This window comes from Zonotrichia leucophrys, chromosome 5, assembly GCF_028769735.1.
Source record: "Zonotrichia leucophrys gambelii isolate GWCS_2022_RI chromosome 5, RI_Zleu_2.0, whole genome shotgun sequence".
NCBI lineage: Eukaryota > Metazoa > Chordata > Aves > Passeriformes > Passerellidae > Zonotrichia > Zonotrichia leucophrys.
This window is the reverse complement of record NC_088175.1, coordinates 30,671,896-30,696,938: the sequence shown is the minus strand read 5'-3', so window position 1 is coordinate 30,696,938 and position 25,043 is coordinate 30,671,896. Positions and strand designations below refer to the sequence as shown.

The 25,043-nt window shown below is 41.1% G+C and overlaps 1 protein-coding gene across 16 annotated transcripts in view; it reads left to right on the top strand.

The window, feature by feature from the left end:
• The first annotated feature begins 2,357 nt into the window (after nt 1-2,357).
• Nucleotides 2,358-25,043, top strand: part of NUMB (NUMB endocytic adaptor protein) — a 92,143-nt gene continuing 69,457 nt past the window's right edge. For 11 of the 16 annotated variants that reach the window (XM_064713814.1, XM_064713808.1, XM_064713813.1 and 8 more), the window contains exon 1: nt 2,358-2,455. The gene's annotated coding sequence lies outside the window, so the exon portion shown is untranslated. Of the gene's footprint in view, nt 2,456-2,544; nt 2,563-2,905; nt 2,924-3,788; nt 3,807-25,043 lie in introns of those variants that run through there. The other 5 variants (XM_064713797.1, XM_064713798.1, XM_064713803.1 and 2 more) reach the window with 4 other exon arrangements.

Genomic DNA, 25,043 nt, shown 5'->3' with positions numbered 1-25,043 from the left:
TTATTTTAGGCAACCAATAGGGAAGAATGATGTTAAGCCTCTGGGGCATCTGCAGTGGGGATAAAGGAGTTTGCATTGTCATGAATGTGTGTGCAATATATTCTTAGGTCCTTAGGGAATAGCATACTCTCCTGCTATCCCACTGAGTCCAGGAAGGATCTTGGCTAGAAAGGCACAGCTGGCAGGAGTCAGTGGGCATGACAGGGACAGTCAACTCCATTAATCCTGTGTATTACACAGGGAGCCCTGTTCCCAGCCTTAAAGAAAAGGTGATAAGGAACAAATTGGGTTTGGTTTCTTGTGAATGCTATGAAGTATCTTCCATTTCTTTGTTATCCATGAGGATCAAAGCATTTGAAGCATTGCTTCCAGTGTCAGACCTTGGAGAAGTAATTTCCGCCCCTCCCATGGAAAGGCTGTGGGAAGACTGAGTACTCAGAACGTGCCTTGGTCCTGCAGTGCAGCACTGCTGTGCTGGATGCTCAGCATGTCCAGCTAAGTGACCTCTAGGGTCATCTTCCTTTCCTTTCCCACCACAGCCTCCTTTCCCTTCAGTCACCAGTGGGGAGGTCAAGTTATCAGCTGAGCAGAGAAGCAGTAATGGCAACAAATGAATTTTGCCATCTAATAAATATTTGTAAAAGCTGTAAATAGCTGAAGCATACATTAGATTTTATTTACAATAGCATGTCCTGGCCTTTTCCTTTATACTTTTCATTTGGATGCAGAGCTTCTTGATAATATGGGAGTTGTTCATTTGGAAATAAGTTTTCATAAGAAATTAAGGGCACCATGCTTTACAAAAATTTCTGTCAGAAATCCAAAGACTGTGAATGAGAAGGAGTGTTACACTGAAGGTACTGGGAATGCAACATTTTAAGAGCTATGTTAAGTCAGGAATGTTTTCATAAAATCAGAAGAAAACTTAGGACTGGTAGAAATCATTATTTTATCCTCCAGCAATTTTTGAATATTTGAGAGGGAAGGCAGCTCTCTGTCTTGATTTTGCTTTCCTTGGAAAGCAAAGGGATATGCAAAAAGATGCAAGGAGAACCCCTGCATCCTCTCAGTTTAATTTATGAACAAGGGATGACTTGGGGGTCAGAGCATCAGTGTGAAACTGAGTCAGTGTCATACTCACACTTCTGCCTGAGCATTTCCTATGTAAACTTGGTAAATTATTTTTGCACATGATGCTCTGAAATTCCCAGTGATTTCAGTTGCTTTGTTTTCTGGATGCTTGCCAGCCAACATCATAGCCCGTGTTCTTTGTTGCTCTGTTTCTTTGCTTGATTCAGAAGTAAAGAGGAATAAGGGGGATGGTGTATGCGGGGAGAATATAATAATGAAGAGAAACATCACGTAATCTTTGCATTTCGATCACCTTCAAATTGTTTTTATTTTTTCCCCCCCAACTGAATGCACCGGGAATCATTCTGGCTTGCATTTTGGATGAAGTAGCTACTTGAAAGTCTGGTGAGAGGAGGCAGCTGTTGGAAATATGCATTCTGGTTAATACGTTCAGGCCAAGCCCCGTATGTGCAGTAGCAAGGGTGCTGCTCCCAGAGGATTCCCCTGGGTAACTTCCCTTTGAAGCGGAGCCTCCCTGCTGAATTCAGCACCTGGTACTGTCTCCATTTCGAAAATGGAGGCACGCTAGTGTTTCTAGCCGAAGGAAGGATATCCTGAGAATACTGTGGTTCTCAGTCTCAGCCGTGAAGGTTAAAGGAGCCTGCTCGCGATTTTCCTGCAAGCCTGGCCTCTGGCTGATGTAAAGCATCACGGTTTCTGGAGAGCTGGCATTAGCAGCACGTCCCACTGCAGCCCCCAGGGAAGGTGTCAGTCACCACCTGTGGTTTATCGGGGGGGAACCGAGGTGGCAATGGGGCTGCGGGAACCCTCCTCCTGGTGCCACCACCGCAGCCGTGAGGAGACGAGAATCACAGCTGAACCGAACCGCAGACGGGCGGTGGAAGGCGCATCGCCTCTTGGCGCATCAGCGGGTCCCCGAGGTGCGGGGCATCCCCGGTCCCGACTCCGGCCGAGCAGCCACCGCCGCCTTCCCGCCGCGCCGCGCAGCCGAGCCCCGGGGGGGGCGGGCGCAGCGCCGCAGTGGCACCTCGGGCAGCCAATCCTGGCACGCTGTCCCCACCGCGTCAGCCAATCGGAACCGACAGTGAGAGATTGGGGGCGCCAAAGCCCCGGAGTGAATAAACCACCCGGGACCTGTGGGGCGGGGATGGGCGGGGCCTAGACTTTGACGGGCGGCTCCTCCCACCAATCCAGAGGCAGAACTTCGGGGCGCGTGGCCAATGGAACGCCGGGGTAGGCGTGGCTGCCGACGGGGGCGGGAGCGGCGGCCGGGGGGCGGGGGCGGAGCGGCGGCGGCGGCGGCGCTGCTCGGTGGCGACGGGCGGCGGAGGAGGCGCCGGAGGGAGGTGGCTGCGGGTAGCAGGTGAGCACGGCCGGGCCGCGATGCCGGGAAGGGCCTTCGCCGCGGCGGCCGGTGGCCGGAGCCGCGGGCGGGCGCGACGGGGCCGTGCCGAACCCTGCGGGGCGCGGGTGGGTCCGGCGGCGGGGGGAGCGCCGGAGGCGGGGGAAGCTTGAGGGGCTGGAGGGGATGAAGGGGGGGCAGGGGTACTCCGGGAAAGTGCGTGCGGAGGCGGGGGGAGATGTGGGAGCACCCTCCGGTCCCCTCCCCGGCGGGGGGCGGTGGGGTGGGGCGCGATCCCCGCGGTGCGGTGGAGCGGGGGCCCGGAGCAGGTGGAGCCTGCGGGGGGCGGCCGCGGCACCGAAGGGCCCTACGGGGAACACCGAGCCGCTGGCCCGAGGAAGCGACCCCCGGGGCGGCGCCGCTTCATGGGATTCTCCCGGGGCTGCCTCCTGTGCCTGCGGTCTCTCCTAGGCCTTGAATCCCAGCCAGGTTTCCGTCAGAGGGTCCCTCCGGCGCGGCCGCTCCCGGGCGCTTTGTATCGCTTGCCGCCCCTGCGTGGCCGTGGGAGCGAGTGGGGGCTCCGGGAAGTCGGGGCTTCCCCGGAACCGCTGCCCCGTTTCAGCTGGGGCTGCGGCGCTGTGAAGTTCGGGAGGCGTCGGGACGAGGCTTTTGGGCGATGGTGCTGACGACCCAGTCTGGCAGCGGGAGTTGTAGGGGAAAGGGCCCTCGGGAGCAGCGGGGCTCGTCTCTTTTCACCCGGTTCGTGGCTTGGCCGGTGCCTCGGTGCGTGTGCGGCAGCTCGCCAGGCTGCACAAAGGAACAGCCGGCCGGCTTCGGCCCGTCCTGCGGGCGCAGGAGGGATGGATGAGCAACAGCGTGCGGGGCGGGGGCTGCGGTGGGCCCGGGCAGCATCGTCCCGCTCCGTGCTCCGTCGGGCACGGAGGGTTGAAATGCAGCTCCCGTTCGGAGTGCCTTTAAGTCCTTATATTGCGTTCATGGAGATGAACAGTCTTCAAGAATGAAATTATGTATCCCTCGCGGTAGAGTTAATGTCTTGCAGCAGCTCTGATCTATAACTCCTTCGGTCCGGTAGATTTATATAACCTGCTCATTAATGGTTTATGAAATGATAAGGGAGCTTTTCTGTGTGCTGCGGTGTTTTCTGTGTTGTCGTCAATATTTCGTAATTCAGCTGTCCGGAGTAGGAGAAGCTTATAGCTGTTAACAGTGTATATTTCTACCATTAAAGGGGTTTTGTTTTGCTCTCGTTTTGTATTTTTGATCATTCTGCATCTCGAGATAGGCTCCTGAATGAGGAGAGTGAATAAAATGGAAGGCACAGTCATTCTCTTTGGCTACAGTAATACTCTAGGTATGACTTGTAACAAAAAATGTAAATATTTAAATGGATTTCTGACTCAGTTCTATTTGACTTATTGATCTATGGTTACTGCTAAAATGGCCTGTATGATTATGCAGAAGTTAATAGTTACCATAGAGAAAGAGATTGTTTTTCTGTTCATCAGTGAGTGTTTTCCATTTCTTCATCTCTTGGCAATTGTCTGTGGAAGTGCTGTTTTTTTCTCTTAGCAAAAGTCTTACAGAAGAAATAAGAATGTGAGCGAAGTCCAGAACAATGAATTTCAGATGTGTTCAGCCTTGCCTGTGATTCTTGGTACCCTGAGTTATCCTACAGTAAACGCTTTTTAATCTCTAATTGCATAGAGTGTTGGTTTTAAGCCTCGGTGAAAATTCAGATTTACAGGACTCTAAACCTAACACATAAAAGATTTTTTTTTCCTAAAGTATACATGTGAAATGCAATTCAAATGAACCATTTAAATCCCTACTAGCAGAAAATCTATTTTTCATCTAGGGAATTACTTTCCTGCATTTATTATTTAGCTTAAATGTGTGGAATCTGAAGGCGCATGTAAACTAGACAGAGCAGACAAGTTTGTTTATCTTCTCACGTACTGTTGTGAAACCTTCTGATTTTTTGTTAGTAGTTTGACAGCATTATGCATTTGGGAAGAAAAAAACCTAAACCAACAAGCCACATTGGGCTCTTAAAACTTGCCAGACTTCTAAGTCTCACATTTTATAGTTTGATAGAGCTGCTTGGTGTCGGAATGATCTGTAAGTAATTTTCTTTCCTACCATAATGGATATGATGGGATAAAACCTTTCTGAAATGGTAGTGAAAGTCTTTGCAAAAATCACTTCCTTCCCCAGGAATAGAAGCTACTGGGAAAAACATTTTATAGTAGATTTTTTATTGTGTGTTTGTGAGAGCCTATTACAGCATGGTGAAATATGTCTTGAATTCTGCCTATAGTTGGTTTTATTCCACTATAATATTGATGGAACTACATAGTATTGGAGAAAAAAAAATTGCTCTAATGCTATAGAAATTTAATCATTTGTACTCTAGAAAAGATGTTTTACAGAAACTGTCAAGTAAGAGATTGGCAGCCTAAGCTGGTCTAATTGATGAGTTTGGACTTGCATCCTACTTATTGTGTTCATCTACTTGTCTGACACTGCTGATTTTATTATTTTCTTTAGGGGAGGGGTCAAAGTTTACTTATATTTTTATTTGCTTTGCCAACTTATCAAGCAAGCTTGGTTTAAATTAATGTGAAGTCTTGTTCTTAGTATTGTTTTTGGAGTTTGCTTTGATCAGTGAACGTATATTAAAATTACAGATTTCTTCTTGTCTCAACTGATCTCAAAATATTAATAAGTGAAATTGAAGCATATTGCCTTTCTTTTCCTGCAGAATACCAAGCATAAATTCAATCAAGCTAAGGCTTAACATGTCCTCTACAGTCATATTATTGAATTACCACTAGAGCAGCTTTGATTTTTCTGCCGATGCTTTCACCAAAAGGATCTGTTTTCCCCTGTTGGTCTTCCTTTGCTGATCCAGCTGAAAATGGCCGTACAGAAAAATGTTAAGCTGCAGTTGGATCAACTCTCTGAACTGACTTGGTAGCTGTACAAATGTTATTGCTTGCATAGGAGGAGAGGAGGCTGTGCCCACTCTTTGCTGAAGCAGCTCAGTTTTAGTTTTACCTAATAGTTCTGCCTTGTCAATAGACTTGGCAGCTTAATGAAGCTCTGGTGGTCGTATCTCCTTCTTGACTGTGCATCTTCAGCTGCTGGCAAGGAGGCCTTTGTAGCTGTGAGTTAAATGAAGTCAGGGAGTTAATCAGGTAGTTAATTGCTTTTTTTTTGTTTTGTTGAATTTTGGTTGGATCATGTATCTGAACTGGCTGGTCATCCAGGTCATGGGGTGGAAATGGGACTTACATTGAAGTGGGGTTGGAGATTGGTAGCTCTGATTGAAATTTCTTTGAGCTTTTCTGAAGCCATACATTTCCATCAGCATGACCTGGGTTGACAAAGACCTATAGCAAACTGTTTCAAGCTGGCTTGGCAGGTAAAAATCACAGTAAATTGGAGAGTGTTGTTCCATTTCTTTCAGCTGGCATGTTGATGTGGGTGGCAATAGTAATGAGCAGAGGATGCGGAACTAGGGATGTGCTCAGCACAGCAACCTCAGACTGACACAGCTGTGTCTGGAAGGGGATTTGTTCTCATCCTAAGGGTGGGATCCATCAAATGCTCATTTCGGACTTATGTTCTTTATGGTGTATAGTTAAAACAGATGTTGCATCAGAAAGAACAAAATTTTAATAATAAGCAAGATCAGGAAGACTTCTGTTCTGCTGTGCAGGATGTAGTTTTTGTTGTTGTTTTGTGGGTTTTGTTTTGCTTTTTTTTTCTTGTTTATTTTCCTTCATTTTTATTGAGCAAGACTTGCAACTGGCAGATACCAGTTTGGCTGTATAAATGACATCATGTCATATGTAGCTGCAGTTAGATGTTCATCCAGACCCCTTTGAAGTGTGAGGTTAGGAGATAGCTCTGAAAACGTGAATTGCTTTGTTTGGTGTTTGTCTTACATAGTAATTCTTTGTGGAGTCCTGGTGTTCTGTAGTAGTAATTACCAGATGTGATGGCTTAAAGATGTTTCTGTACGGTAACTTCTGTTTCCGCAGAGGTGTGACTGAAAGTGTGTCAGGACAAATTCACTTGTGTGAAATGGAACACGTATGACAAAATGTAAAGGTGCTCTTGAGGAAAATATAAAACCATTAATTTCAGAGTCTGGGGATGTGAAACAAGCTCTTGGCTTCTTTGAGTACTGAGTCTGTAGGATTTTTGAGATTTTGCTGGTGGGCTTTGATACTGAAGCCAGAACCAAAGCTGTTACCCTTCTAAGTGAAACCATGGAAAAGTACAGTGTATTAAGACTTGGACCAAACTGTTTGGAGTCTTTTTCTGATTACCTTTCCTTTTCTGGGAAACAACAAACTGGAACTTCCTGGTGAACTGGATTATAAACAGTACTGTAGGTATACCTACAGAGAGTTTACTCTTCAGAACTGCTTTCTGTAGGTGTGTACTTGGTCATTGGCCTGGGCTTGTTCACTGATCTAAGAGCTGCAAGTGTTACTGAGACTAAGAAAAACATGTACTTGGCCAGAACCACTCGTACTGCGTGCTAGCTCTTCTGAGTTTGGATGTGACCACTCTTTATCAGTTTATTTTTCTGGGGCAAAAACTGCAAACATCAATGATCTCTTTCCTTTTTTGTTATGTTGTTTCAACTTCATTAATGTGATTCAAGCCTCTGTTGAGGCTCCACTCTCAGTTGTGGACTGATTTTAGACTGTTAAAGAAGCTTGTTTCTGTAGTCCACCAGGACTAGAGATACCTTGGCATTTCCAGTGCTGTGGAGTTTGCTGATGGGCACCACTGAGCATATAACAGCCAAACTCTCCTCGTTTTTCAGCGTGCCTTGTAGTGCAGAGTGGTTCATAAATGCTTGGATCTTTAGTTAGCTGATATCTTTGTGTGTTGCCTTAAGATTTTGAGTGAGGATAGTCTTTTTTTCAAAGGCATTAATTCATCGACTCCTGTAGTAAAAATCTGTGGAGACATGTGAAGGAATTTGTTCTCCATATGGAGGAATAACACAAATAGAAACTTGGTTCACAATTAATATAGGCTGGGTCTAGATTTTGTTTAGTAACTAATGATAAAAGTGTTGGATTTATATTTTCCCACAGTATAAGGAAAAAGCATGTTCCTGCCTTCCAAATGTGTCAAACAGAAAACTTCTAGTTTTGTTCTTGGGTGCTTTTTTCTGGAACTCAGTAGCACTAGACCAGTTCACATGAAACAAGGAGCTGAATACCATAGTCTCATGAAACATAACTGCTGTTTTTAAATTTTTTTTTTCTCTAATATTTGGTTCTTACTCAAATTAATAATCTAAATTCTGTGGGGAGAAAAAAACAGTGTGTACTTTTTATTACAAAAGAAGTTGTTATTAATTTCACTTGTACAGGTGGCTGTAACTGCAGGACTGTAGAGCTGTCGTGCTTTGAGGGTTGTGGCTTCCTCATGTGTCAGCAGTGGATCAGATGAATTTTCCAACCTTTTCATGTGCTTTACTTCTATGCCTTTAGCATATACTTTTTTTAAGGCTGGCTATTTTATTGTCAGAGTCTGCTTAACATGGTATTTCTGCTGACTGTTTTTGATTTAAAAGAATGAGATGTGACACTGTTTTCAAAAAGCCCGTGAGGCTTAATCTGGTCTAAAAAGTCTGAGAAAGGATTTACCCATCATTAGTGTGGTACTACTCAAGGTTTAGTGCTTTGGGTTGGGCTGGGGTTCCTGTGCAGTTTCTTCCTTGTAGCTCTGATCAGTGCAGAGTCTGTATTTATGTTGAGTCATCGCATTTCAGGTTGAAATGTACATCACCTGTGCATCAAATTCCCTAACCCAGTCTGAAAATCCGAGTATGAGAATTAGATTGTCTAATTTAAAGTCTTACATAAACCAAAGTTTATAGGATTTGGTGACTGTGATGTTGGTTTTGCTTTTTGTGTTTTAGCACATACCTACTGATAGAGTGGCTTTTTTGGGGTTTCTTTCCTTCCCCCAGCCCTCCCAGTTGAATGATTAGTAAGCTAGTTAATAGTTACGATTATTTGTGTGCTCTTATATTAATGGACCTTGAACATTGTCAGAGCTTAATATTGATGTCCAGTTTTGCTTGTGTCTGTAAAGTTTGGTATTTCTGTGTTGGTTTCAGTGTCTATGTGAGAAGCATCTTTTGTGTAATGTGCTCTTTCTTTAACTGGATTTGCACAGGGTAGCTTTGAAAGAGTGTCATGACATTTGTATGTATATTTGTTTGCACATGAGGATTGCTTCCTCTTTATTTGACATGAATTTGTCAGAGGCCATTTGCTGGTTTAAAGTGCCTCAGCTGTGCCATCTTTGAGCAACTGGCCGTTCCTGTGTGTTCTCTTAGCTTGGCAGCAGAGAGCCAGCCTCCTGCAAGGGAGTGAAGGACTGCAATTCAGTTGGCCTGTATCTTTTTGGTAGGATATTTTTTGAAAGTGTCTGTAAAATAGTTGTGTTTTTAACAACCTTTTTGTAGCTGAATTTATGTAGAAAATCTGAGCTATGGTTTGGATTTGCTGTGTGCAGCTGGCAAGTAGAAGACAGTCACTGAATGCTTTGTCAAACTCTCTGCATGTGCTATGGATAGATGCATCATGCTAATATTAATGTGGATTGTGTAGCATTGTAAAATTTGCTTGGCCCACACTCTAACAGCCAAAATACATTACTACTTCTTTACTGTCAGGTGGGGTAGGGCACACCCCTTTAAGGAGGTATGTGCTTAGTACTATCTAAAAGTTTTCCTTGTTCTTAGAAGTACAGAATTTATATCTCGGACGTGACTTTTATTGACGTATATGACATAATATAGATTCATGTCCATTATCTCACATTTTAGATACAGTCCCATACTTAAACTTTTTTTTCAGTTGCAATAAGTTATTCTCTGCACAGTTAACTCTTGTTTGGAGCATCATTTATTTTGTCTGTTAGAGTTTGTTCTCAAAGTAATCGGTCTTATCCACAGTGTTCAGCATCTTATCCTTGCACAGGCCAGGAACATAACTGTTACTAGAAAAGGCGACGTGGTTTCTCTGCCTACAGTATTTGTTCACTTAAGGATGAGGACCCAATTCTGAAAATCACTCAGTGTAAAGAATATTTATCATTCAAGCAGAGAAAAAAAATCAGCTCTACCATATACTAATATAAATACTGTTAAATTATTATTCTAGTACTGTGGACATAGTTCTTCCTTTCTTCTGAGGCAGGCAGTGCTGAGGTAGGAATACCGATACACTAAAAATAGTGAGGTCATGTGAACTGCAGAAATTTTATTCTTGATTTGGAAGTCTTAGTGAAGATAAAGAATGAAAATATAATAATATTTTTTGAGGAAATCCAGGATGAAAATGTTTCTGATTCTGTCTTGATTTCCTTATTGCTCATTTTTCTGTTTTAATTTCTTAATAATATACTGCAGTATTTTGCTATGAATGAGTATCATAACTTGGTTGAGGAAAAAAAGTTTTCCACAAAATGGCTTGCCTTCTCCATTTGCATATTTTCTCTCACTTGCAAGAATGTGGTTGATTTGATAGTGTATTGCTCTCGTTGCTCTCCTTCATTTCAGGCAAAAAAAAATTTTAAAAATGAATTATGTATTCAGCAGTAAAAAACTTTTTTGGTGATGTGTCCTGGAATTTTCTGAGGTGCTGGATCATGACTTATCTCCAGTTGTGCCTGATGACAGCTAAACTTCTTGCACTTCTGAATTGCAGTTCAACACCCCAGGACTGTTTGATTGTATATTCCTTTCTTGAATTGAATAAACCATTTTCTTTTTCCAGGTTTGTTTTCTGCAGGATCAGCCCCTGTTTTCACTTCTGCAAGCACCCTGGAGCTTTGGGTCGGGGAGAACAAACAGAGGGGGTGTGCTGTTGCTAAAAGGAAGTGACATGGATCCGGTGCATACAGCAATGTAACCATGATGTAGTACATTTTTGGAATGGTCCTGCCTATCTGCCTCCCTCACCCTCCAAAGATGCCACCTGAGATGAAGATTATGCATTCAGGAGGTCTTCCCTAGAGTTTCTTCTAGATGGATCAGTGATTTCTGTGGCACAAGTAGTGATGGCTCTACCTTTTTCAGTAGAGAAGCTTCTGTAGGTGCAGTTATGTGAGCTGTAAACTACTGATAGTCTTGTTACAGAGATGGGAGCACATCTCAGCTCCATGAGTGACGGGACATCTCCAGGTACTGTCACATTGTTTCATTGTCTGCTTCTAGCAGATAGCAAGATTTTGTTTAAACCAACTGTATCCTACTCACTGCCTTGACTCTGGCTCCTCGCATAGTGCATCAGGTCTAGCAGCCCTAATAAGTTCTGTCCCCGTCCATAATGACCCTGGAAGTTGGGGTTTCTGCAAGTAAAGGCTGTGCAGCCATCTGAGCACAAGTAAGGAGGGGTAACTAAATGCATGTCTTTGTTTTTCATGGTGTTAGATCAAGTGAGAAATGGAACTGACTGGTTTGGGCAGAGAGTAGGCATATGCTAAAATGATTAATGTGGTGATCGAGAAGACACAGTTTATCTTGCTAATGTTACCTTAGGGAAAAGAAGTGTAGTCCCAAAATCTTCCTTCCTTCAGATTTTCTACAAAGAATGGGAAAAATTTCTCTTACAGAGGACTGTTTTTTTGTTCCCCTTCACACATGGTCTCTGGCTCCAGTTACATTTAGAAATAAACAAACATGCTTTCTTCAATCTTATGTGGCTTTTACACTGGAAATGATTGCTTATTGTTCAGCTCACTGTTTCAGTGTTTAGTCCAGGTAAATGCTGCATGAGCTTCTTGTCCTCTTTTAGAAAGAATCGTTCAGCTTTCTAATGTGCATCTTTGCTGTGGGACACATCACATCTATAAAAACGGATCAGTTGCAGCTGAAATAGCTGCTATCATGAAATAGCTAATGATGTGTTGACTCATCTGTGAGAGATGACACTGCATCCGCTCTAGTTCTGTACCAGATACCAGATCAATCTGCTGTGAGTTGTCCCAGTTTCTTCAGTGGAATGGGACTGGCATCTGTCAGTCTTGCGTGATATTGTCCTCAAAGCTTGAGGACTGCTGTTCTTTGGTAGGTGTAAAATGTCATATTTTGAAATTTACATTAGACTTAATTCCATCTTCCATCTAGGATGTGATTTCAGGTACACTTCAGGGCATAGATAATGCCTGCAGCTCATGACCAAAAATTGTGGTTTTACGCTGCACTTTTCCTTGGTTTTCCATGTGGTGCAGGCATGTATGACTGTTAGGGCTCTAAACAATACTGGCTTAAAGCTGTAGGCCTGATTTTTGGGATAATCTCATTGCATAAAGTTGGGGATGGTACTGGTGTGAAGTACACTGGGAATTGCTTCTCTGCACAGCTGTTTACATGGAACTGTGAACAGCCTTCCTACTCAGGATTTAGTAGCCCTTGAGATCTGAGCAATGAAGATGTTGAATCCTGGTAATTCTTAGCTCTTGCTGCTTGCAGGCACCTCATTGTTATTAAAGACAGTGATTAGTTTAGGGATGTAGCAAGGATGGTCTTGGGGTTTTTTTTAGTTTTTTTTTACCCAGAAGCGCCACATTCAGTGTTTTCATCTTTTAAAAACAAACACAGTTTGTCTGTTGTGTTAGGTGTCAGTAATGAGTTTGTATTTAGCTTCAACCTGCTGTTGAACAGGTAATGTTCCCCTAGTAATCCTGGTATGGAGTGTATTGAGACCAGTCTCATTTATGTGTAGGTGTTAAAGTGAGCTGCATTACTGTATTAAATTAGGCATAGCATAATTCTGTGTATACTTTGGGGACTTCATTATCTGCTGTTTTAAATTTGGAACCGGGTTACAGAAGTTCCTGGGTTTAATTCTAATTCTTTCATGCAATTTAGAAGTTGTTTTTATTTTTCTGAAGTTAGGAAATTGTGTCCCCATGTCCTCATCACAGGCCTTTAGTCCCAATAACATTTGTAAAGAACTTAACCAAGAGAACTGTCATTAATACATATTATTTCTGACATTATATATATTATAATTTCCTATAGGAGTTGAGATCATTTAAGTTCACATGCATGGAAAGTGTGTTAGGTGATTACTATTTAGATTGTAACATATTTCATTACTCTGTCTTGTCCAGAGCAAAATTAGGGGGGTTTTTCACATCAACTTGAGACTTTTATGACTCATCTGTTTGGGTATAGAAATATCACTTGTCTTTCATCCGAAGGGTGATTAGAGTAGTTTAACATGCTTAAAATTCACCTTTACTCTATAGTAAGCCTAGATCACTATATAGTGGTCTTAAAGGAAGGAGTAGAACATTTCTTCTGAGACTAATGGAACATCTGAATATCAGAAATTCAGATCATCAGAAAGGGGAAGAGGCAGGGCAATAGCAGATTGTGAAATCAGTGAAGTAAATCCAATGTGAAGGACTTGGTCTAAATAGAATTCTTGTGGCACACAGGAAATAAAGGATGTTGAAAAAAATTGCAAATTCATTGATAATTTTGCAAATTAAAGTGGTTCATGGTGCAGCACAGATTCATTGAGAAGGAAGGTGGTTCATGGATCCTCTGCTGTTTTGTTTTCCTTTTATTTTTCAGTTCTCTGCAATCTCTTTCCATAGAAACTTCAAGGTAAAAGATGCAGGTTCTAGTAGTAGAAATGCAGGCTTGGGAGATCTGGCTTAATTTTAATTTTGTTCTACAGATGTATTCAGTGATTGGTTATTTGTGGTTAAATCCAGAGGACTTAAAATTTTCCATATTAACGTTTAGGTTCTTGCCATGCCAAACTCCAAGTGAATCATGTTTTAGTTCTCCTGTGCATGGTGGAAAGTTAGAAATGGAAGGATCTCACTGAAATGAAAGGGTATTTACTGCTTAGTGTAGAAAATACACAGAGTCTAGACTCAAACCCTCTTACTTTCTAGCCTATAGCCCTTGGGATTTGTAGTTGTATGCCTCTTTGGAATTTCAAAACGTTTCTGTGGTTAATGGGTTATTCCTTCTAACACATGTCTGATAGATGTGCCTCTAACAGGGTTATGACATTCAGAGAAACAGACAAAGGTATGAGCTGCTAGCTCAAACATGTGTTTCCCAAGCCTGTCCTGCTCACTAACAAGTGGTTTTGATCCTGGCAGTGACACTAGTGGGGATGTCTAAGGATAACCCAGGATATCTCATGAATTCTTAACCTGCCTGCTGCCACTGGAAGAACTGTTCTCACTGTCCATTGTATACTTCTGCTGTGCCTTTTGTATTTGACTTTCTCATAAACCATAATCATTCAATGAAACCAGCACAAGGTATTTGCTGCTGCTGTGGTGAGCTGGATTGTCTCCAAGTGGTCTGGCAAGTGCCAGACGGGAACTAGGGGGAGCACTGGGTGGTTGGGCTGGCATAGCCATCTCCTGCAAACTGCTTTGAAATGTGAGTCATAATTTATGTTTTCCAGTGCAGGGAATAGAGAAAATAGAGAGAAGTTTACAGATAGTTTAACCTAGCTCAGTTTCCATCTGTAAGTAGGATGCTGATGATTTTTGAGCAAAGGAAGTTGTTTGTGTGTTTTGAGAAGGCAGGTTCACAAAGTAGCAAACAAAAAAGGGAAAAGTACAATGTTTAAACTTTTTTTTTGAGGGAAAAGTGTTTAATAGCATCACTTTGAAGGTTGTTCCTTATTCCAAAAAAAGGGAAATAAAGGATGCGCTGGACTAGAGAGTTGGGCTAAGGGCAAGCATAGCCTTCTAACCCAGTTGTGAGGGCTCCTTCTCAAGGAAGTGATAGTGGTGGAAGTAGTGGTGACTGACTTGGGGACTTGTTTCTCCCCTCTTTAGTGTGAGGATGTAACACGCTTGGTGTGTTTCTGCTTTAAATGAGGGCTGCTTGGCCAAATGGTAGTAGGTTGGTGTTAGGTGAGTAGGAGTGAACTGCACAGCCATGATTAGAGGGAACAAGTGCTGGGCTTGCATGAGAACAGGTCCATTAGAGAATTTCACTTACACAGAACAATGAGCAATGGCAAAGTTTAGGCTGTGAGAGGAAGGAGGTTATTACTTGTGGTCGCATAATGTGTGTTTTCATCTCACTCTTGCTGACTGCTCTTTCTGCCTCTCAGGGGAAGGAAGAAGCAGCTTTTGTCTATGTAGTCTACCTACAAAACCTCAAGACCTTGTTTATTTCAGGAGCCACATCTCACAGAGAGCTTTGAGCATTGATTTTTTGAGACTGATGCTTTAATGGAAATAAGCATTTATATGTTAGTTTCCAGAATGTCTTCATTTAATCAGCTCTTGCTTTCAGAAAGGCTGCATTGTACTTCTTCCCTAGAAACCCTGAGGCACCAGGGAGCGCAGGTGCAGCCGCTTGCTTCAACTGTTGAGTACAATCTGAAGAATTCCATCTTTCACTTGTTAAAGATGTAGAACCATCTTTTCACTGTATCCAACATGTTACAGATGGTAGCTGTGACATGGTCACTCCGTTACTGTGTTCTGTGTAAGTGAAGCATCAAGTCAGTACCTTTAAACATTAACTTACTTTCTTAGCAAAAAGCTGTAGCAGTACCAGGTACCCACATCTGGACTGAGAACATTGTAGCTGATTGTGTTAGTCTCCAAAGTCTGCCAAGAGTTTTTAGAAAAAAAAATTTGACTCTAAATAGCCTTTCTAAAGGAAGCCTAAAGTATAAGTGAGGTAATGAAGTTGGAAAATTCATCAATGTTGACCAGTTATTAGGGAGGTAAAACCTTGTATTTATGGAAGAGCTAAAATTCTAGCCATGAAATACTGCATGATTATAGACTCAGGAAACTTTATTTGGGTAGAACGAAGTGTTTTAATTTCAGTCTGCTCCAGCCAACCTTTCTGTAATACTCCATGATGTTAAATGCGAAGTAATGACTGTTTTTAAAAGTTATTTTGAAGTAAACTTGTATGTTCCATATAAGCTGGGAGAATAAACTGAATATTAAGTACACTTTGATCTGCTTTTGTGATAAAGATGCCTGCTATGTTTATTCAGCTATACTTCAGTGCTTTACCCTTTCCATTTCTATGGAATTTTCTGACTCTGTTAGTCTAAATTCTCCTGTTTCTCTAAAGAATGGTGATTGAACTTTTCTGTGCACAGGTTTGACTTTAAAAAGGCAGTAAAATAGCAAGTTTTGAAATGCTTTGCTTCCCACTTTTAGTTCTGTGATGTGGACATCTGATCTAGAAAAATCTTAATGAGGTTATGTGTGGTTTGATTTTATTAAAATTAATTTTGCCCCAAACTTCCCAACATAACTTGTCAGTTCAGTTTTATTGTGGATGCAGAACTATGTGTGCTGTTATAAAGCCCGTGTGCTTTTGCCATTTAGACATTGTAATCTATTCCTACTCTTCGTTTTAAAAGCCTCTAAATTTGATAGTATTTGTAATTTACTAATGGGATGTTAGTTGTGCATAAATTGTAGTAGGAATGGTCAATTGTGAGAAATTAGTGTGTGCTTTTCTCCCTACCTCCTTCATTCTGGTGTATGACACTAAATTGCCAACTACTTACTTGCTGGGGCACAGCTGTGCTATGACTCTTTTTGCCAAATGGAGTTGTCAGGTCTCCTGTGCGTTAATGTTCTGAAGCTGATCCTATAAGCTCAGTGTGTGTGTGTGTTGGACAACTCTTATTTTTATGTCTAAAGAAATGAGGGTTTATTTGTATTACAGTGTCTTCAAAAGCGGGTGTTCTGTTCTTCAGGAGAACCTTGACAAGTTATTCTAGTAATTAATAAATCTCTTTGTATGGACAGGCATTCAGATTTTTGAAATCAGAGGCTTATCTGTGCTAAGTAAAGCAGAGTCAGGTATTTTGTCCTTGGTCTGCTGGGGCCTAAGATCAAAATTCCTTCTGAATTGGGCAAGCAACTCTTGCATTGTTTTCTGAACATGTGGGGTTTTTTTATTTGTGGTTTTTTTTTTTGTTGTTTTGTTTTTTTTTTTTTTTTTTGCTACCTTCATCTCTGTGAAATAGCTTGTACATGGGCACTGGTGTGCTGCTGACAAGTGTCAGAGTGGTCTAGGTGAAATGAAGTGTGAGACTTGTGCTTAGGTGTGGAGATAGTTCTACAGATACAGCTTAAGAAGAGAGCTGCAGAGAAGTCTGAGCCTGAGGAAATCTATAAAGAGTGGATGCCTTTGAGCACTATTTAATACAAAGGAGATATTAGGGTAATGAAGGTGATTGATAATCCAAGTTATTAGCTGACAACTTCCCTCCTGAAATGATTACTTATGTAACTCATTTGATTTTCTTAAATTACATAGTGAGAATGAATTGTCTTTGGTGAGTTGCCTTCAGTCTAGCCAGTTTTGTGGTTTAATTCTGACTAGCCATTATTTCAGGTTCTGACTTTGCAACTGTTCCTCTGCAGCCTCCCTAAGAAGAAGCTCTTCACTACAAATATGAACAGGTTTGCTTTAAAGTGAAGAGTTGAACAGAAACTGAAGTGGGAAAGAGGCTGAGAATTCAAAGTGAGAATGCATATTAGTGGAAACACTTTTGTGAGGCTTTTGGAGAGCAGCTTTTGTTTGATTCTGAACTAGTCTGGATGAAGCCCACCTTTTTATAATTGATATTTAAAGGTTTTTTTCCTACTTCTTTAATAAAACTTGATCGTGAATAAAATTAATGTTCTTCTTATCAAACCTGGTTTTCCATTATTCTTGAAGTAGGAAAGCTTAAAACTTGTAGCAAACTTGAAAGGAACAGATCTTAGCCTGGAAAGGCACATTTTCATACTGTGAAGATGAAACATTTCCTGCTTCTTTCTGCATGTGGCATGCAGGCTCAAAGCAGGCAGAACTTAAGAAGAAGCTTTTCCCTGGGTATGGTTTCCAGCTCTTGTGCCTTTAGATCAGCACCATTCTTCTAAATCCTGAGAGTGTTTTCAGGAGGGCTTTGCTGCCTGTTGCTGCTGTAGCTCCAAGATCAGGTTCTGGTTTCAGAGCGATTGCTGACCCACAGGCTGACTGAATTGTGCACGGGAAAAGCTTCTTCACAAGTCCTGGAGCAGTCAGTGCACAGTTATTTGCCATTGAGGTGGCTTGTTTTATTAGCATGGAGAGAATGGTGCCTGCACCTAGGAATTACTCAGACCGTGAGCAAAGGCATGGGTTGCTTTAAAACTCTTGCAGTTCAGGGCAGGTTTTGCCTCATGGCTCTCGGGTCCCACGCTGCGTTAGCGAAAGCAAGGCAGGTCCTGGGTGAGGCAGGTGTAGAACAAGTCTTTTCTTCCTCCCACGGTCTTATTTTAAGTTTGATCTTTTCCTTTTTTTCCCCCCCTTCATTTTCAGGGGTTAAAAAGTACAGTAGTTTCTGAAGACAAAAAGGGTGTGTTCAAAAGATACTTCAAGGAGAGAAAATAAATATAAGAAATTAAGTAATTAGGGGTTTTAAGTACATGGGGAGGACTATCTGTTTAAATAAAAGTGATTTGCAAAGCTTCTGTGTCTTTTGTTGATTTGTTTGGGTGGTTTTCTTTAATGGATTCTGGAGCCACAACATCTATGGCTCTTTTAAAATCAATTCTGGATACAAAAGTGAGGGAGGGATCTCACAGTTATGACAAGTCACAAGTCTGTAATTTCATTTTGCAATTAGTTCAGTTACGCCAACTGAAGCTTTTAATGCTTACAAGTTCAGTACTGTTCATTATTAATAAAACAATTAGAATTTGTGTTAAAGCAGCTAAACACACAGAAATCCTCTGTCACTGGCTTTACTGAGAGTGAAGATATATCCACTGAAGCAGACAACTTAATAATTAAATGCTGGCTAAGATGGAACTATGACTGAAAATGGATAATATTTTTCAACTAAAAGAACTTAAAATATGAAGACTTGTCTGTAGGAATCCTTCCTCTATAGACAGTTTCATCCTGGTTGCTAAGAGAGAATCTTGGGTCAGTTGGTAGCAGTAGAGATGGAAAAATGGCCATTTCCAGTTTGTCCCCTGAGCCTCAACTCTACAGAGATGATGGCAGTGTGACCCACAAGGGCCTATTGACCATTCCTAGAGGGTATTTGGTGTTTCTGTTCTGACTTTAGCAGGCTGAAAGCAAGCTGATACTACCCAAAAAGAGTGTTAGAAGCACTAAGAAAGAGTTAGCCTTTTAGCAACTGGTAACGTCAGCTTTTAAGGAAAGGGCTTGCTTTTTGGGTAAGATGATTTTTGAAGTCATTGTCTTAGAACTGCTACCCAACAAACATGAAGTATTCATCTTTAGAGAAGCTTTATATTAGTCTTCTGTATTATTCTTAGTATAGCTTTCAGTCACAAAATAGAACTTAAAAACAATAGCTATGTAGTGAAATGAGTATATATGTCTGGAGACTGGCTAATGTGCTGGTACTGAAGCAGTTTGGTATTTAGTATCCTTATATCTGGCACTCTTGGCAAAAGAAATTCTGCAGACAGTAAATTTATCAGTAGAATTTGAGTCTAAAACATGCAGACTTGGAAAGTAGGTTTTCCTTTTGGAGTAACTGGTTGTGAAAGCAGTTTGTCCTTCACAGAAAAGTAATCTGTACAGGTAGCCAGGACACACTGGACAAGAAAGGTGGGGAAAGTGGTTGCGTTTATTCATGATTGCTTCTGCTGTGCTCTCAAACTTGAGGACGGTTGAGAGACTTCAGGACAAAAAAGGCTGAATTTCTCATGTTTCCTTCACTTTGTCAAATTGGGTGTTTTTAAAAATGTATATTCAAATGAAGTAGGACTAAGATAAGGTCTAGTAATTGTTGACAATTAAAAGTACTAAGTTCCAGTCACATACAAGTGTTCTCTTACATCTGCATTAAAGAAATCTTGTCTGTTTCTTTCTTTAATTGTTTGAATGAAGGCAGACATCAATTTCTTTCAAACTCTCAGCATAATGCATCAAGTGCTGGAAAGATTTGCTTTAATAACTGGGGGAGAATGTTGCCAAAATCCAAAGGGAATTGTGAAATGCAGTTTAGTAATCAGTGCAATGTGTTTTAAATTCAGTCCGTGAAGTCTGCCTAGAAGAAAAACTATGGTATTAGGGAAAGCTGTTGGTGTTAATAAAGTCACAAACTAGAAAAGCAAAGACAGACTTAATTTACCATTTACCATTTGACTCCCAAAAGTGTATGTAGCTGTACTGAAACAATTGCTTTCATTGGCAAGACTGCAATTTACCTTATCTCAATGGGTTGTGTTACTATACCTTAATTATACTTGACCATGAAGTTCCAGGTGGAATAGATTTTGTCAACACTGTAAAATTGTAAAAAGCCTTTAAAAAAAAATAAAAATGTCCTATCAATGATGTTGTTGGTGCAGATGGAGTAAAAGGCTGAACTTGCAGGCTGTAGTTGTACTTTCTGAAAAGATCAGCTACAGGTTACTGTTAGCTCAGTCCTGCTAGGCTGAAGCATTAGTGGCTGCCGTAGTTTGAAGCATTTCCCAAAGTGGTTCCAGTGCTGGGGAGTTGGTGTGGGGCTGGTGCTGCACCCGGGCTGGCTGCGAGGAAGAGGCAGGGTGTGAGGTAGCTCTGTGGCTGCCTGCCTTTGAGATGTGAACTTGGGATTACTCTCCTTGGGTGGGTCCCAGGCCTTTATTTTGGGTAATGAGAGTTTGTCTGTGTATTGATTCAGTCTGCAAACAGTGGGGCTGTACAAAATTGGGTCCCAAGTTTAGACTTGTCCACTTTTAGACAATGTAGCTGCTGTAACTTCTTTCCTGTCTCTGGAGGAAAAGAAAATCCACCCCAAATTCACCTTGTGGTAGCTCTTCTTCATCCTAATAGAGTTAAAAGAATAATATTTCTTTATCAGCAGGACATACCTTTTGTTCCCATAGCTCTATAAAGCACAGTGGTGTGGACTATGTTTTAGCACATCTCTAAATGGATCTGTTCCAAGTATACTCTGAGTAACTAAAAAAAAAAAAAACCAAAAAAAAAGGGACAAAAATCCAAAACAGCAGCAAAGATAAATGCTTAGACTTCTGGTGAAGAGTATCTTAGCCTAGGGTTTGAGTCACAGGCAGAGTTCTGTTTAAATTAGTGTAGAATCTGGAATACTATTCTGTTAAAATATTGTCCAAGTGAGCCCCTTCTTTGTAGTTGGTTATTCAGCTTAGAGTACAGATACTGAGCTAGCCTTTTCTTTTGGCCTTTTCTTGTGCCAAACACACCCCAAGTGTTAGCCTTTATGAAATTCCTTGTCCAGATGGTAAAGTACAGAGTTCCCTCTGATACCCTATTGAGTACATGGGCTTATGTAAGCAGTGCAGGTGTGTTTGGGTAGGTGTCATTAATGAACTTGAAGTTTTTGTCTAACTCTTATTTTCTCTAAGCACTTAAAAAGTGTTCTTCTCTTTAGATAATGCATATTAGCTTATATAAAAGCATACCTGGTGAGCTCACTGAGCTTAGAGGCGTTAGGGACTGGTATCTCTCTCTCGGCCTGTCTCTCCATGTGCTCCCCACCCCAGCAGCTCCCCTTTTTTATGAGACAGAAGGGTGTCAGCTGTAAAATGTAGCCAGTCTTGTCTCTGGCATGCAGATATCCACTCTCTCCATGTTTAAATTCTTGATATTTAGGCAAGGCTTGCATTGAGAATCTCTTATTTTGCTTGTTTTTTTCTTTTGGTGCATCATTCTGAACTACGCCAATGTAGGCTATGGTAAATCTTCTACTAGGTCAAATGATTTTATAGTTGGAAATTAGGTGCAATACAATTTCACCTTAAGTAGCAAGTCTGTGTTTTATTTGAACTATAGCTTACTCTGTAAATCACACTTTACATTTTTTTTTGAACTTCAAATCTTGTATTCTCCTCATACTCCTTGGCAAATTACTCCAGTGTCTAAGAATAAGCTACAAATGTTCATCTAATATCAAGTGCCAGATACTTGATCTAGCAGGAAAAAAGCAAAAGATGAAAAGAAGTTTGAAGTCTTTGTCATTCAGATTATGACCTAGTTGTTGCTTTATTTTCTATTTCAGAAGTCAGTTAAGCAAAATATAAGAGCTCAGTTTTCATGTACGTGTGAGAGTGGGATGAGTTTCTATTAAAACCTGAGCTGTAGGTACCAGCTGGGGATGAGGGAGACCTGTCAATGGGCTTTCCCTGCCTGTGTGTTGCGTGGTCATTTATTCTGTCTCTTGCAGCATTAAATACTCACCTTGTCCTCACTTTCTTACCAGCATAATTAGAATTTATGCTAGTCTCTAGTTTAGCCTATATTCTTTTTCGTGTGTATATGATCTTATATTTGACTTGTCATAGTGCATATTGAAATAATTTTACTGTTGAAAGGATTTTGTCACCATAACTAGTCCTTTATTGCTACTTCTGAATTGTTGGTTTCTGATCCTGGCAGATTATGCTGTTGAATATACTTCTTTGCAGACATAAGTGCAATACAAGAAGTATTAAGCATAATACTAATCTCTGCTGGACACAAATAGAAAATACAAGCATCTTCTTCTTTGCCATGTGGACTTCTGTTTACCTGTTAATCCAATTAATTGATCACATAGGTAGGTCAGCATTTAACCCAATTGAAATTAAGATTATGCAACTAAATTTTATGGGATTTATATGCCTTTGTTTAACTTCCTTGAAACCATGATACTAGAGGTTAATTTGTGGCTATGGTGGTTCTTGGGACAGAAGCTCAGAACTTATGAGAGAAATAGGGAGATTGCACTTCATTCTTTATTTGACAAATAATTGTATTACAGAGGTCTGGAGGTATCTGAGTAGACAGAAAAGAAAGATTTAATTACTGTATTATTATGTGATCTGATTAATTCCCAAATTAGTAATGTAAGAAACCATGGCTTAGAGATGAGTTTAGCAGCCCTTCCATTATTTGCTGAATAGCTAGTATGGACATTGCAAGAGCTTCCAAGATGTGAAGCAAACATTAGAATTGTGGACTGTTCCTGCTAAAAGTATTTTATTTTCTGAATGTAAAAGTTCCTACAATGTAAAAAGCAGGATATGAAATCAAATATTTCTGCAGTGTGGTTATGACTGAATTGCAGAAGTCAAAACCTGTCCTTTCCTCTTTATCAGGAACTCTTTACTCGTTTATATACACTCCAAATAGTGCATATGATATGCTTCAAATCAGTCTATTCTAAGTTGTTTAGATGAACTTCTCTCAAGTAGCTCTCAGGAAGATGGAGTTCAGTATTGTCTTATACTCATTTTTCTGAAGAAGCTGATAAAGCTACTGTACTTCAGTGCTTTTTTTTGGTGCAAAATTATGTCAAAACTTTCAGAAATAATGCCAGAAAAAGCAATCCGGAGTCTTTAAAATAGTATTCTGTGCAATACATGTGAAAGCAGTTTCTGAAAAAATCTTGTTGGAAACCTCATTTGGCAGCCTTCAATTTAAAGGAATAACAAAATGAGTCATTCTTAAAGCATAAAAAAAGAAAATCTATAGTGTATTTTTTGTCCAGTAATAGGAAAAGGATTGACTCTGGATATGAAATGCTGAGCTTTATTGCATTAGGCAGAATTATTAACATTGTATTGTAGAGGCTGTGGCACATTTTTGGCAAGCTGATGCATTCCTCCCTTTCTCTGTTGCTTCCTCCCACTCAAGAGCTTTTGTCTTTTCTATCTGCTTTTTGAAGAGAGAAATGTGGTATGCATAAAGACCACTGAAACTGTAACTCAAGTTTGGATTTGATGTAAAGCTAAACTGTTACCATAAATTCAGATTACAGAAAAACACAAAACTAAAACCTTTGTTTTCTTATTTAAATAAAGCCAAATACAGTTAAACTGTAGTAATAGGCAGTAGGGAATTAACAGCCTGACTTCTGTAGCTAATACCTGGCAGAGCTGAGAAATGACTATTGTGTGAGGTAATTGTGCTTTCTCCGTGCGTGTTTGTGTATCATCTTTTCTCCTTTGAGAGGAGGCTGTAATGAAAGATGACAATGAGTTAAATATAAGGAAAACCTAACACTTGTCATCACAAGAAGTTCATCATAGTATGATGCCAACTGCTGTCATGTTCTGTTTTTAGCAAGTGTGGACTTGGTCTGTAGTTTTACTGAGAAACCTTGGTCTCTACTGGATAAATTTAGGGAAGAGCAGTGCAGCCCATATTTTTTTGCTAGAATGGTAAGAACATTTCATCATCAAACATATTGAATGTCCCATGAACTGTACCTGAAAATGGCTGCATGCGATGAGGTGATACCTTGGAGGATTCTTTTAAGCCTGTTGTATGCAAAACCCCATCAGCAAGGTTCAGAGGTGGCTCCATACACTGCACACACACATAAGAATTTTTATGAACAGCCTTGGAATGCTACATGTGTGGTTGTTTCTAAAACAAACAGATAGTAACTCTTCCCCTCTGCCTCTGTTTATATATAGACATAGATGAATTAAAAAGCTTGATTCATCTGCAAATGGCTTTATATTTATTTAATTTATTGAAACAAGAAGTCTATAAAAGTAGTATCTTTAAATGGATAATGAAGTAATTTAGGACTAATATTTATATAAATAAGTATTTTTATACAACTAGTAATAATTAACTAAAGACATTTCACTGTGATGTTTTACATCTAAGGCTAAAGAATTATGTTACTGAGATGAGAAGAGAGGAGGCAGGGGAGAGGGGGCTGAAGCGGACTCTTCATAGCCAAGGATATCTAAAAATGGAGCATAAATACTAACACTAATTTTCCTTTTTAGATCTTCTTCAAGTTTTATGCAATAATATCTTAGGCTTACATGGAAAGGTTTTGGTAGCAAGAAGAGCTCAGGTGTGGCTTGTGAGAAGTTCCCCTCATGCTTGATATAGCCAGTGCCAGATGGCTCCAAGGTGGAGATGCTGCTGGCCAAGGCTGAGCCCGTGCAATGGTGGGATAACAGGTTTAAGAAGGGAAAAAAATGTTTCTGTGTGGGAACAGTTGCAGACAGACAGGAGCGAGCATATGAGAGAAGCAGTCTGCTGTCACAAGGTCAGTGAGGGAGGGCCAGGAGAGGCTTCAGGAGCTGGAGCAGAGATTTCCTGGCAGCCTGTGGCTGGAGACTGTGGTGAGCCAGGCTGGGTCCCTGTAGCATGTGGAGGTCCAAGGTGAAGCAGACACCCACTTGGAACCCCTGGAGAGCCCCATGCCAAAGCAAGTGGGTGCCCAAGGGAGACTGTGACCCAATGGGAAGCCTGTGCTGGAGGATGCTTTGGCAGGACCTGTGGACCATGGAGAGAGGAACGCAGGCTGAAGCGTGTCTGCTGCCAGGATGTTTGACCCCACAGGGGACCCCTGGTGGAGCAGTCTGTTCCTAAAGGACTGTACCCTGTGGCTGGGACTCATGCTGGAGCAGTGGGTTCATCAATTGCAGCCCATGGGAAGGACTCATGTTGCAGAAGTTCATGGAGGATAATCTCCCATGAGAGAGACCCCATCCTGAAGCAGGGAGAGAGTTGTTTCTCATTGTCCTACTCTGATTTGATTTGCTATAAATTAAATTGACTTGCAAGTCAAGATTGTTTTGCCCATGACAGTAA